This window comes from Macrobrachium nipponense, chromosome 27, assembly GCF_015104395.2.
Source record: "Macrobrachium nipponense isolate FS-2020 chromosome 27, ASM1510439v2, whole genome shotgun sequence".
Classification (NCBI taxonomy): Eukaryota; Metazoa; Arthropoda; class Malacostraca; order Decapoda; family Palaemonidae; genus Macrobrachium; species Macrobrachium nipponense.
In genome coordinates this window covers 2,767,874-2,782,873 of record NC_087216.1, presented here as the reverse complement: position 1 = coordinate 2,782,873, position 15,000 = coordinate 2,767,874, and the positions used below count along the sequence as shown (strand labels likewise).

Genomic DNA, 15,000 nt, shown 5'->3' with positions numbered 1-15,000 from the left:
TATGGGAGGTCCACCAGCAACACAATATTCAATCACATATTTTGTGTGTGTGTGTGTGTGTGTGTGTGTGTGTGTGTGTGTGTGTGTGTGTGTAAAGTAATGTTAGTCACTCAGTAATAAAGTCCACGTTTAGTCTTGCGTTCATGCAGCCCAGTGACCTATACATAATTATGCAAAATGCAGATACCTCGGTCCGAGATTAGGCGCAGAATGAAACGTCCCTAGGGATAGGAAGACCCTCATGTCTTTTGATAGTACTTGCACACTTAGTAATATTAATCATAAATATTTTTATTACTATTAATATCATAATTTTAATATTAATACCAGAATAGTTTGTGCACCGTGCACTACTTATGTGTTTTCAGCAAAATTGGTATACTGGTTCTGTTCTTCAGGACTCCTCTGTATTACTGGTGAAAGTGATCCATCTTTTTCCAGGGGAGAGAGAGAGAGAGAAGGGGGTTGAAATAAAATCTCGAAAATATCGTCTCCATCAAAAGCACATCCCCTTGGCCGGACTGGGTCTTCAATTAGACGAGCTACTTTCCATGTTCTTCCGACGCCCGAAATAGTGTCCATTACAGGCCAGCCCCCCTCCGAGGAGTCCCAGTGACAAATGGAGACCCGGCTTCTCTGGCCCTTTAACTAATGATCTACAGAGCCATCCGGTGTGTGCTTAATAAGTTCCACGACCGCAATTTTACATTCGTAATAAATGACCGCCCGAATTTGGATCACAGGCGCTCGCAGGGAAACGATAACAACGACGCTCCGTGAAGAAATTTACGGCCAAGTCTGAAAAGGTGGAAAAAGACGGATTTTCCTTCACTCCCGTCTCGCTCTTCCATGATGAGTGCTCGAACGTGTGTCACACACGATAGGTAGGTTACTCAAAAGAATGGCCGATGCATTTCAGAGTAGAATTTATCATTACTATCAATGAACACTTACGAAGAACAGTCACGTTCTTGAGGATAAAATGAGACCCTTATCTTGTGTAATAAGTCACGTAATACAGTTAGAAATATACTTAAAACCTATTATGCTTTACGAGTCCTACTGTCCAACTGACGATGAGGACGATAGTTCTAGTAAACCTTAGTATTTTTAATAATAAACCAAAACCTAAGGATCGTATTTTATCCTCAATATCATTATCATTATTGTTCCTAATCGGACTTAGGGAACTGTCGTGACTTTTATAGACATTCTTCAGATGCTTACTATGTTTTATCAACAATTTCAGTCCCAGGTCTCTGACTATTCATGCCGGTATTTTTCTCCAAATCTGCAATTACCTTTAGCATACTTTAACGTTCCCTCAGTTTATATCATTCACACTTTTGTTAACACGTCATTGGTACGAGGTATCCAGAACTGAAAATCACGCCCATCACTAAGTAGCAAATATCGAAAACGAGGTTTATGGTGTTTTTTGCTGTATAAGAATCTGTCAGTTCTTCAGGCAATTAACGCAGCTGAATCAACAAAGAAGTAATTTTGACTAAGAAAGCTATTAATAACATATAACATATTTATCAGAAATTCAGCTCGGCTACTATGACGCTGATAGTGTACAATCTCTCTCATTCCCACGCGTCATACGATGATGTACCAAAGAAGAAAATCCGTACATGAGTATCTGGTTATTAAGCAAGACTTAATTTGAACTGACAGTTAAATATACAAAATGAAACAATGACTATTTACATAAAAAAACGAAATGAAACAACCGATTTTCTAAAATATTAACTAATCAGCTGATTTCTATGCTGCACAACAACACTAAAATCTGACCGAGGACGAGTCTGTCTACAATCAATGAGGGTCATGATGATGACGGAGAAAGCAATCAGTCCTATATCGTTTCGCCCAAGATCCTTCGAGTGTTTTGGGCACTCTCAGGGGTAGTGGAGGTCTGATTATGCAAGTAATGACCATGCTGTGTAGCTATGCCAACGAGTGATCGAGAAGGGCCGTATTCAAATCATATGGGTCCCAGTAAATCATGGACTCATTAAGTAATCCAGAGGAACTGTACACCAACTGACCACCATATGGGCTACGAGGTTCCAACATTTTTTTTTTTACTTACAACATGCATTAGTTCAGTCATCTGTCGTAGGCCCATTTACATCACCTATAATTTCCCGCGCATAATTACCAGGCTCAACTGTAATTACGGTAATTAATGATTTACCCTTCAGCCTTCTTTAGGGTTGTGGGAGTTTGTTAACATTGGGTACTTAGACGAACATCCCCCTTGGAAGGCTTCATCCATGTTCCTCCCGGCTGACTCATCCGCGAAGAACCAACCATGGGTATATTCGATCGGCCCCTCTAGGGCCAGAAGCTCCAGGTACAAAGCGGAAGACACTTTACAACCTTTGGTGTTTGTATTTATCAAAAGACGCTCGAAACGAGTCGAAAACACTTGATGGTTAAACGCAGGTTATCCAGCGCTGTCACATCCCAGGCGCAGTTACCCAAAGCCTGGTGATGATGGAAAGGCGACCGATTCCGCATTAGGGATAAAGCAACAATCATCAGTGGCAGGAGCTCATCATGAATGCATAGGATACAATGCTTCATAATATCCGGGTTGGCCTCCATCCTTCCCTACCCACTCCCGAAAACCTCAAGCCCCAACATGAGAAGCCCACGGTGGACCCCGTGGGACTATTGGCGATGGTGTTGGATAAGGGGCAGCAGGGGGGAGTACGAGTAGGTGGGCAGGGGAAGGGGGGTTTAGGGAGATAAGTAGGGACTTGCAGTCGTGAATCCTCCTTACCTCTCTCGAATTCCCGTCATTGAGCGTAATTCTGATATAAATGTGAATGTGAGGAGCTCATTTGCACGTTCTCATAAGATGCATACAAGTATATATATATACACAGTCAATCATGCATTATTATACAGGTTACATTCCGCATTCATGCCACACTCACACGTGAATTTCGACATAAGATGCTGCAATAATGAGACAAGAAAAGAGCTTACAGTCAAGCATGAGTGAAAGAAGGTCGTCTGGCAAATTTCCAGAAACATCGGAGAAGAACTTGAAAATTGCCATGATATCTATACCATGATATCTAGCAAGAGTTTACTAGATTTAAAATCACATAATCACAGAACAGTTGACATTATATAATAAATCTGCCAGCGGGTGGATCAATTTTTAAAACTTTGATAGTCTTCCAGGATAAATATGCTAGCAAGTGACGCTTACTTGTCAATGTACAATTATTTATGTGTCTAATATATATGAATATTTTGTGTCCAATATATATGTATATAAATATATGTTATATATATATATATATATATATATATATATATATATATATATATATATATATAGTGTGTGTGTGTGTGGTGGTGGTGGTGGTTGTATTAGTGTGTACTCAGTGAAACGTGTCAAATGAATGATTACTAATTTCACAGAGCAATTAAATTCTAAAACCTAATTTAAACCTACTTCCACTTTCATTCTAATTAAAATAAATTGTTTGTCCAGCTAACAATACTCAGTAAAAATCCAGTTGCACAGAACGGAGCAACAAACAGAGTCCGTCTGCAGAAGAAACAAAGCAAACGGACCTCTGCAGAGAGGTCTAAAAAAAAGATCTTTCAGCAGAGCGACACCATCCCACCAAAATGAATAGACTACTAATATTTAAAAACAAAGCGGAGACTGCCCCAGTATACCCCCTCCCACACAAAGTACACATAAAAGACTGTTCGGAGAGAGAAAGAGAGAGAGTCAAGACTGTTACCGTCTCAGGGTACATTTTCATTGATAGAGAGATAGGCGTTACTCCTAAGACATTACCTTTCATTAATCGAATAGGAAATATCAATTTCTTTACACGTACTTTGCAAAGTGTAATATACAAGAAGCCTAACTGTTTTATATATGGGTCTTCCTTTTAATTACAGAACAACTCGAAAAACCCAAACATGACTGATCAAAAAGCCTTCAGGTAAACATTTTTCTTTGCTGATCATACCTCACCCATTTATGAATTTGAGATTAAAACCTCACGAAATCACAGCATGTGTGCTGCATAACAGTACAGACCCAAGCTGTCGTAAGGACATTAATGACCAAATATTGCTCGTAATGACGCAAACTGTCATTGATCACTTGCCTCTTACCTCATATAAATCAGATCGGCCAGAAGTGAACTTAGGATTAGGCTATAATGGATAATAATTTATCAACATGAATACATCCCCCACCGCAGTTACAAATTCGCTGATGAACTTTACCTACTTGTGATAAAAATATGTAAACATAAATACATACATGCAGATACAAGCTAGTTTGTAAAAGTTTTAATTATGAATTTGGGACTTTTATTTCAGAGAGAGAGAGAGAGAGAGAGAGAGAGAGAGAGAGAGAGAGAGAGAGAGAACACGAATTACCCATAATAAATGCGCCAGTACAAGAAATGGCTATGTAATGACAAAATCGATAATCACAAGTTCAACAAAACCAGCGTTTCCAGTTCTAGATTTTTTTTTTCTTTCTTTTATTACAAAAATACAATTATACACCAATAATTTACATTATTTGGATAATTCTGTTATACAAAAATTATAAATATAAACTTAAATAACATTTTGTTTCAAAATCAATATAAATCAAAATCAAAACATATAGTTTAAAAATTCTTTGGTTACATACTTGTAAATATTGCTTGTATATCTATATTTAATATACATCCTTTGTGCTTCTAATTTATTTTTTAAAAGAACAATTACATTCTTGATTAAAATGTTTCCTCTCAGCAAATTTAACTCAGTATCCACCGAGAATCATAATCCCTAATGTGGAGTAAAACTGTTCGAGGTGTCAAAAATCCTTGGTTGAAATGACAGAAAAGCACATCCACGTGAGAAACTGTTCCAAACTTAAAATAGAAATAAAAAATACTAGAGTTTCTTAATCATTTAAAAAATCACACAAGCATCCCCACACGCTAAAAGCATCTAATTTGTGGCACAACTTTTTATAGACTTATAAATCAATAATAAACGAGCCTCTTCGACAATGAACCTACTCGCCATGATAACGAATGGTTAAGGAGAGCAGCGGCTGGTAACAGACCTTAACGGGCCAATTAGACGCGTTACCCGAAATTAATCTTACTCAACCATATGCTGCTCTTCTCAAGCACAGACACAACCAATTGGCTTCTTGTGAGTGATGCGATTAACCGCTGCAAAAGGGGTGCTTTTGCTGTAATAACAGCATTTAGCTTATTGTTGTCAATAACAACTAACCTCATCGTGGATTTACTTATATACAAATACACACACACATATATACATAAATATATGTAACCGGAATCAATTTCCCCATGAAGTAGGTGGTTAGTGTGAAAAACAATGCAACAGTCAGCGTCACGTTTACTCTTTGATGGCAATTTCAAGGATGTAATTCCCGTTTAGAAAGCTTTCACATCATCAGTCAATTCATAAGCCTGCAAATATTAAGACTTGGGACCTCTGAATCATCCTCACCAACATTTTCTCGGGCTCCCTCTCCTTCTTCCTGGGCACCACTTCCGAATCATACAAGTTTTCAACAACTAAACAACCTCCCAACACCCATGTCCATGTTATATTATAACCTGCGTGTTTTGGTACATGTCTCCCCTTTCAACTTTTCAGGCTCCACATATAATTTCAAAACAATTCATCTCTGTAGTTTCTTAGATTTATGTTATGTTCGCATAATTAAACACCCCTTCTGAACTTTTCTTACATCACTCTCTTCTACTAGCCCATCAAAATACGTTGCAGTTAATTCTTCTACCATTATTACTAGCCTTCACTGCTCCATCGCCCTTATAGCCTTATTCTGGCTAACATAATCCTTCTACATTCTAATTTGTAAACACCTTCATTCTTTCACTAGTCTCTGTAACTTCACTATTACCAAAAACTATTCACCTTCAATCATCAACCATTTATACAAATGTTAACTAATCACTATAACTATCTACTTATTCTGACATGAATTTTACTTCTTCGTTTCTCCCGACAAATTCCCTTCAATTCCATACACGATCCTCACTCTCTACATTGCATCTACATTGCATCTAACAGTTCTGTCATACATTTTTCTTACATCCATGTTTCCAGAAACAGATTTTTATCTTCACTCTCAAACTCGTCACAGAACTGTCTCGTAGCAAACGCCCGATTCCCAAATCAGCTGACTTGTCTATGCTTCTCTATCTTACTTTTTTCAAGGAAAGATTTCACCATACACCTTTCCCAACATACTACGAAATGTCAAGTTTCTATAAACCGTGCAATCTCCTTACTCACATTTACGTCTATACAAATGAATCAGTATTGATAACAGGAGGAAAGTGCACAGTATTATATATCTATCTCCCTACGTGTACATACTCGTATATATTAAATGCAGCCTTCACAGACTTACAAGTATAACATCGTATTTCCGGCTTCGAGCCTAATGATCCGACATTTCGCCACTGCATAAAAATTACATACGATTTTACTGCATAAACAAACATTGGTGTTGACACCCACCTGTATATCTTACGAAGCATACATATATACGCTTGAGCGGTATATACGCAGCCATGAAAGAGTTAATTCACAAACAGCAACAAGAGCGAAAATCCCACAAAGAGAGAGAGAGAGAGAGAGAGAGAGAGAGAGAGAGAGAGAGAGAGAGAGCTGGTTGTGGTGTTTAGGTGATGCTATTCATTACGGAGATGAAGGCAGCAAAGACTCTCCGACTGACCATTTAGGTTCACTCGAGCCCAAATCTCTAACGCCACACTCATTGTTTCCCTGTCCTTGTTCGCTACCTTCATTGTTAGTCATTGTTTGTCACGTTCTTTGTTGTTTGTGGGGGAGGGACCCCTTTCGCGAGACTCATGGGTCTTAGACCCTTGGGAGCAGGGATGGAGAATGTCTAAAAACGTCTGAAAGTGTCTAAAAATTCCCAGTGGAAAAAAGGACAAGAGGATGCGCAGGATAATGGCAAACCTTTTCTTGATCCCTCCTTCTGATGTATGAAGGGGTGGGGAGGGGAGCAGACGGGGGAGGATACGAAAGGCCCTTTGGTACGCTGTGTGGGGGTTCCTTGGAGAGGGGGGGGGGAGGAGGGGGAGAGGGAAGGGAAGGTAGGCCTCATCAGAAGCAGGGAACGAAACAAAGCTATAAAACAGATTACTCGTCGATAAGGGCGAAGAGAACATGGACGAGCAATGGAATACCTGGACTTGGCAGATCCCAAGCCGAGTGTCCTGCTGCCGCTGCTACACCAAGAAAAGAAGGGACGCAAGAAAAGGGAGTAGGAGGAGGAGGAGGAGGAGGAGGAGGAGAAGAGGAGGAGGCGGAGAAAAGGGCTGCTGGGACGTACGAGTCATTTTTTGATCCATGTTTCACATTTAGCTAAAAGGGGCGGCATAAGGGCGGTGGTAATGGTGCTAATTATCATTCACCCACCGACATCCTAGGTTGTCTTACAAGGGCGTGACGATGGTGGGGGGTACTAAAGGAGCGCCTGGAGGAGGTCAGTTCGTTTGTCTTTCATTTCATTCGGCTTCCACAGGACCACTGGCGTCCAATGACTCTCAAAGTCTTCACTTACTAACTACCAGACGTCCACAGACTGAAAAAAAAAGCTTCATTTATTGCGCTGGAATGTGAAAATCAACTCCCTCTTTATTCATAAGGTTAAGGAACTTTGTAAAATAATGAGTTTTATGAAATGCGTATTTGGAAGCTGCAATTATAGTTTACTCTCCCCAGGGTAAAAGAAGGCCAATAACCGTGATTCTGCAAAGCTAAATTCTTCATGTTCAATACGATTAGTGATTATTGCTGGGAAGAGAAATAAAAACTGAAGCTTCTTTTGGATTTACGAAAGAAATAAAAACTGAAGCTTCTTTTGGATTTACGAAAGAGGCTGTTAAAATACAAAATGCATCTTTACAAATGAACCGCAGCAAAGTCATTTTGATAATTATTTTTCATTTCACAATTACTCGACGCATTTGTATTTTGATGTATAAGAATTATGTACATTTTGAGTAATTCTCTACTAATTAACCTTAAACAAAAAACAAAAACCTTACAAATATCGGATGTTAGAAAATTACTGCAAAAATTACACTAATAATCAACGCCATGATTTTCGTATACGTGGAACGAAACAAATGGCCTTCCAGATCTTCAAGTTATGACACCAAAATGCTTCATTAATAGCATTAAGTAAGCACAATGCTTGTTTGTAGGTTAAAATATGCACATACTTCGCCCCCTTCTGATTAAATGATCGACAGCTACTTTAAAAGAAATTACTGCCCAAAGGTTTACCAAACGTAATTAAGTCTTTCCGTCCTGCACCTTGTCACTTGCAACAGTTCAAACTTGAAGAAAATAAGAAGCGCTCTTTCCCGAAAAACGTGACGACATGTGGTTGTGTTGCGTTAAAAAGGCAAAACGAAAAACCCACCAGCCATCATTTCCCTCGGCATTAATAGAGCAATATTGTTGTATAATGTAGCGCGGTGCATAATGTATGGCATCCCAAAGAAAACGGTTGCTAATAGAAAATACTCAGCATAAATAACGAATGAAGGAACTGACGGAACAGAATTACTGGAATTCTAAATGGTGTAAAAGTGCATAGCTTCCTGAAATGGCCTCAATTATTCATTTTCTACAATGTATGGTTCTGAATATCGCTGAAAACATTATCTTGAATAAGCGTTTGTGTTCTAAAGCGTCTTTTTCATTATTCAGTAAACAGAAGAACAGACGGAGTTTTTCATAAGCATTTAGCTTTTGTTTATAACTCGCTCTCTTGTTTTACATCGAATACAGAATATAAAGCGCGTCGTCCTCCCGGGAAAAAAAAAAAAAAAAAGTTTCTTTAAGCGCCCCTCTAAATCCTCAGGATGGCGAGAGAAGGGATGTTCCAAAGGGCACCTCCACCGTCTTCTGGCCCTTGGTTACAGGTCTTCCAAAAGGCACCCTCCAAGCTTCTCCCATATGAGTCTCATAAATGGCGTTCTTCGTTAAGGACTTCGACGGCATTCACCATAGAAATATATTTTTGGAGGTATGGGTCTTCCAAGTGGCATCTCCATGGGAGTATACTATCTTTAAGATAATCGATAAACGGCTTCACAGGGAGGTCATTTGTGGGAACTAACCTTCCAATTGCGAACCTTCTAATTGCTTGCTATAAACACTTGAATATTCCCAGTGCTAAAGTTAGATCACTCGCAATTTCATATAATGGCTCAAAAAATTCCTAAAACAGTAATCTGAATAAATGAATCAATTTTAATTATAAAAAAAATTAATAACAACAAAACAGACAATTTCGCATATTCCTCATTCGCGATTCACATTTCGTAATGTATATATGTGTAGGAAATGTACACTTCTTATATGTTGCAATGGTAATTACTACGTGAAATATCTCTGCAATGCATGTATTATGAAGCCGGCACTGCGTTTTGACCAAAGGTAAAACCGCGTCAAAGGAGCTGAAATACCCATCGTGACATCTATTTCAAATGATTGCGAATTCAAGCCAGACTAATAAAAAAAAAAGTTGTTTTTCTTAAACTTCAGGCAATAATTAACTAATATATATAATATATATATATATATATAATATATATATATATCTATATAATATTAATATTATTAAAGATATTATAATATATGAATATATGATCCCTTATGCAGGACCTTACGGTGCAAACTCCCATCTGCAAGCACATAAACGCAGACTCATTATGCATACTGAAACCTATGCATACGTAGGTTCGCATTCACACTAATCAACATAACCACTTAACTTGCGCATATACGCGCGCGCACGCACGCACGCACATATCTCCCTCGACCGCAAGACCACCGCGGCACAAGGCAACGCCGGTCCCCACATCAAAGAGGCCGCCCTGCCCGAGGGCTCCACCAAACTACCGTTCTAATAGCTGTTTGTCGATTGTTTTTGGTACGTTTAACATTGTTTAGTGCTGTTAGGAGTTTTGTAACTCGGGTCTTAATCTACAGTTTGATGGAGCCCTCCTCGTCTACAAAACCTGTTCGCATTGTTATCGTTCTTTTTCATTCTCAAACGTTAAAAACGCATCATCTTTGCGATCTTGTCTCTCTCTCTCTCTCTTTCTCTCTGGAGAACGAGAGCCGCAAGATCTCGGCGGCGGCGGAGGAGGTGGATTGACGCATCCGAGTGGTGTGACCATGGGGGGTAAGCCGCACATCCAACGCCAGTCGACGTACGGCTCCTATTATCTTCACCGAAAATCCCTGGGAGGAGGAGGGCTGATGATCAATTAAGAAACAGAATCACTCGGAAAATAATGAATTCGTCGCCTTAGTTCGGTCATGTAAAAGTATAGCCTATTTATCGAAAGATGACTTTAGCAGAGAGCTTTGTTTTCTGCTCGAGGGTACGTCCAACTGAACGGCGGTTCAAGTACGAGTGAGTTCCTCGTTGGACGAGTGCATTTCGCGCTCGGCTACCAATCAGGCGGTCAGAAATTCGATTCTCGGCTCGGCCAACGTGGAACCAGAGGAATTTATTTCTAGTGATAGAAATTCATTTCTCGAATAAGTGTGGTTCGGATCCCACAATAAGCTGTAGGTCCCGTTGCTAGGTAACCAATTGGTTCCTAGCCACGTAAAAATATCTAATCCTTCGGGCCAGCCCTAGGAGAGCTGTTAATCAGCTCAGTGTTCTGGTAAAACTTAGATATACTTAACTTTTCAAGTGCGAATGGAGCAGTGAGCGCTGCTGTGCTGTTTGTTCTTTGGACCCAGCACCTGATTAGGGAAGATTTCTGCAATGGACTTCATCCACGGTTCGAAGATTAATATCCAAATGCAACAAGGGGCGACGAGTTAAGAAGCCACAAATTACGCAACTGTTTCACCGGAGTATTAACAAGATGCAGTGTTGGTTAAGGCAAATAAGTGTAATTTTAGTAAAGTATGAATGGATTCACTTCTCATTTCAATTTAAATCATACAGCACATAATAAACAATGTAATGTATCAATCTTGTTTAAAGAGGCATCAACTCCAAGATATAAACTGATAAACGACGCGAAGGATGGTCCTCTCTCTCCTCTCTCTCTCTCTCTCTCTCTCTCTCTCTCTCTCTCTCACCACACACACACACACACACACACACGTGTTTGTGTCTCTGTTTATAGATATATAGATATACATACTCACATATCTATATGTAGTATATGTTTATAATATATATACATATATTACATGTATGTATGTATGTATAGATATATATTATATATATATACACACACACACACACACACACACACACACACATATATATATTATTATATTATATATATATATTATATATATATATATATATACCTATATATATATATTTGTATTCTAGGGCCCAGGAACATGCAACTTAATAAACATTCTGACCAAACTTAAATAGAAAATATCTTGATGAAAAATAAGGAATATGCCTGAAATAATAAGTGAATTATATTCGTACTTGAGTGAGAGAGGAGAGAGAGCAAGAGAAGAGAGAGAGAGAGAGAGCGAGAGAGAGAAAGGGAAGAGAGAGAGAGAGAGAGAGAGGAGAGAGAGTATATCTCTATAACCACTGGAAGCATGCAACCCGAATCCAATTATCAGCAGCTATCATATGTAATAAATTTTCATGTCCTTTTTTATGAAGAAAAATAACTTACGATATCAATCAACTTCCGGCAAATGTTAAAAATATAATCGAACCCCATAAATCCTGTAATTACGACTTCTGTAAAATTACAGCTCCAATCAAAGCTATCCTTGAATTTGTAATTAAAAAGAATACTGCAAATTGTAACAATCAATCAAAATCAACCCACATCCGTTGCTAGAGAGAGAGAGAGAGAGAGAGAGAGAGAGAGAGAGTGTGTGCATCCGAAATCATCCAAATTCCTTCATACCTTATTCTAATCGCACACCATTTTAATAGCATTGGTAACAAACATCTAAGATAAAACATACCCTATCTAGATGACAATAAAATTGATATTTAAAGTTATGATCTATTCTTTTTCCTTCACAAATTATTTTCTGAGACTACAGAGACTACAGCCTAAGCACGATCAAGTTATTCCAGCTCTAAACTTATAACCACAGACTTTGTTCAAAAGTGATACCAGTGCCCATTTAGGCTATTCATAATTGGCACGTGATATGTTCTTAACTTCAGGATAACAGTACAACGATTAACATAAAATTCCGTCACAAAGAATTTAAAGTATAAAATAGAATATAGGATGTAGAAAAAAGCCCAAGCGCTGTGACCCATGAGGTCATCCAGCGCTGAAGGGAAATCGATAGTAAGAAGGGTTTAAAGGTGTCAACAGGAGGAAAACCTCGCAGATGGAAGAAAAAGAATATGAACGGAGGTACGGCAAAAGAAACGAGAGAGGTTGCAGCTGGGGGCCGAAGGGACGCTACAACGACCTTTAAGTAATGCCTACAGGACACCACGTGAGGTGACATATAAGATGAAAATTCGGAGTATCTGCTACTGTGTTCACGACCTTGTTCACGGTGCCACACATTCTCACATCTAGGACTTAACCAGAAGCGTTACATAAAAATATACAGAAAATCCTGTACTCATCTTGTTTTACCTTGACGTGACAAGCACCGATAGAAATCAGCCCATTTACATTGCAACCTTGAACAACCGCAATCTTAGTAACGATTGAATTATTTTACAGTGCCATCAATCATCAAGAAACTTACATACTGAAGGCGAAATTAGATATCTCATATATATAGGATTAGTCACGGCATGGACAAACACATTTAGAAGAGTGAGAAGCAAAGAATTACGTGTGAAAATAACACTTCGGAACAATGTAGATTTGGCGTGTATATATATATATATATATATATAATATATATATATATATATATATATATCATATATATATATATATATATATATATATATATATATATAGCACTCGGCCCTTGAATAGCGCATGATCTTGTCTTATGAAAGCCAAGTGTGTGTGTGTGTGGTACTTAAGTAACGCTCGTAATTCACTAGAGAACACGAGTAAATTACGTCAATTATGTGCAAGAGTAAACTCATATCAATGTTATACTATAGTTCTGTTCTGCTTCCGTATCATATGGAATGATGGACGGATTTTAAGTTTCGCATATAATCTCGACACGGCATACATTTTCAAGACATTTCAGACAACACAATGATCAATAAAAAAAAAAAAAAATTAGTTTTTATCATTTTTGCTCGTGGTGGCCTGCTTTCTATCACATCATTCTTGAGTGGGACATTTTTCTTGAGTTATTACGGTGACAACTGAAAAACAAATTCCACAATTCGGAGTGTCACATTCATTAGTCATGCTTATTCCTATCCAAAGGTGAGCTAAATTATCCGTTATATCTCCTAGAAGAAATTCACAATACATAAGTAATCATTTATATTATGTGAAAAAATAAACTCTTATAATTGCAGTTTCTACCTTTCACGCAAAATAACAAAATTTACTGCTGAATTAATTTTTGGAGTACGCCACAAACATTCATTCTATACTGTGTAAATGACCTTCGGTCCAGATAAAAAAAAATGCACATTCTCTAAATCATTATTCAGATACTCATCCTGTCCGATACGAGGATGACCAAAGAACATAAAAAACCAGTCCATTAGACAGGAGCAGGAAATTAAGTAACTTATTCACTACCTATAGCCACGAAAACACCACTTTTTCTCTTTCTCTCTCTCTTAATCCTTGCTTCGTTGAAGATGGTAATGCATCCCTCCCTGTCTCTCTATCTCTCTCCTGACAGCCTAATTTCGGTGTTCCGGCGAAAATTCAACCTTCCCTTTGATGGCCGTGTCGTTCAGACCGGCGTTGCTTTAAATACTCGAAGTCCCAATCACTCCCTTCCGGCTTCTGAGACCATTTTAAAATAGCTCTTGGAGGGCTCCGATGGACTGGGGAGGTATTGGGTGGGGGATGGGGGGGGGGGTGGGGGAGGGGGGTGGCGATAGATGATTTGACTTGATTGAATAGATAAGATGAGAAGGAAGATTCCATTCAAGTCCAAGACGTCCTGCGATCATTTGACGTGATTGTAAAGATTACGGAAGGAGATTGTATTCAGCTCCGTAGAGATTACAGATGATTTGACTTCAATGAGAAATTACGAATTGTGATCACCTTCACATTTATAACGTATAGGCAAACTCCTGACAGAAACCCAAAGCCAAAGTCTTTATTTGATGGAAGGGAGCTGCATAGCTGAGTTTAATCTATTTCTACTCCTTTTCCTCATCGGCATGAAAAGCCTTGCAAAAGAAAAAAGAATTCCGGTAGAGGCTAGTGGAATGACGCCTTCTATGCAACAGGTTTCCTACAACGAGCGATAAAAAAAAAGATTTAGAAACTATCCATTTAGATATAGGTTTCAAACCAGCCGCAATAAAAATTCCTGGAAAGCAGTCTTTTAAGGTTACATGGAAGGCAATATAAAATGCATCTTTTCTGAAACGAGTTTTAAGTAAGTTACGAAGAAGATTGCAACCATGGAATAATAAGAACTCTGGGACAACTGTCTTTTAGGTGATAGTTTTCAAATAAGCACACCAAAGCCAGGGGAAACTTATAGGGAACAGGTTTCAGTGCAGAAGAGATAAAAATTGTGAATCTGTCTTTCGTGAAATTTTCGCGCAAGGAACAACAAAACCAGGGAATTGTCTTTTAAGAAACAGGTCTCAGCCAAGGTGCGATTAAGGGTCTTTTACGAGGAAGTTTTCAAAGAGGGATCACTGAAAACCTAGAAACTCTGTCTTTTAAGGGACAGGCTTCAAATAAGAAACTATAAAACCTGGGAAATACGACTTTTGTGAAACAGGTTTCTAGTTACATATGATAAAAA

The 15,000-nt window shown here is 38.5% G+C and overlaps 1 long non-coding RNA gene across 2 annotated transcripts in view; it reads right to left on the bottom strand.

Moving 5' to 3' along the window:
• The window catches only part of LOC135200526 (uncharacterized), a 206,034-nt gene that overhangs the window by 110,417 nt on the left and 80,617 nt on the right, over positions 1 to 15,000 (bottom strand). The window contains exon 3 of one of the 2 annotated variants that reach the window (XR_010311296.1): positions 6,984 to 7,666. The exons of the other annotated variant lie outside the window; for it this stretch is intronic. This is a non-coding gene — a long non-coding RNA (uncharacterized LOC135200526). Of the gene's footprint in view, positions 1 to 6,983; positions 7,667 to 15,000 lie in introns of those variants that run through there. 2 annotated transcript variants of the gene reach the window in all.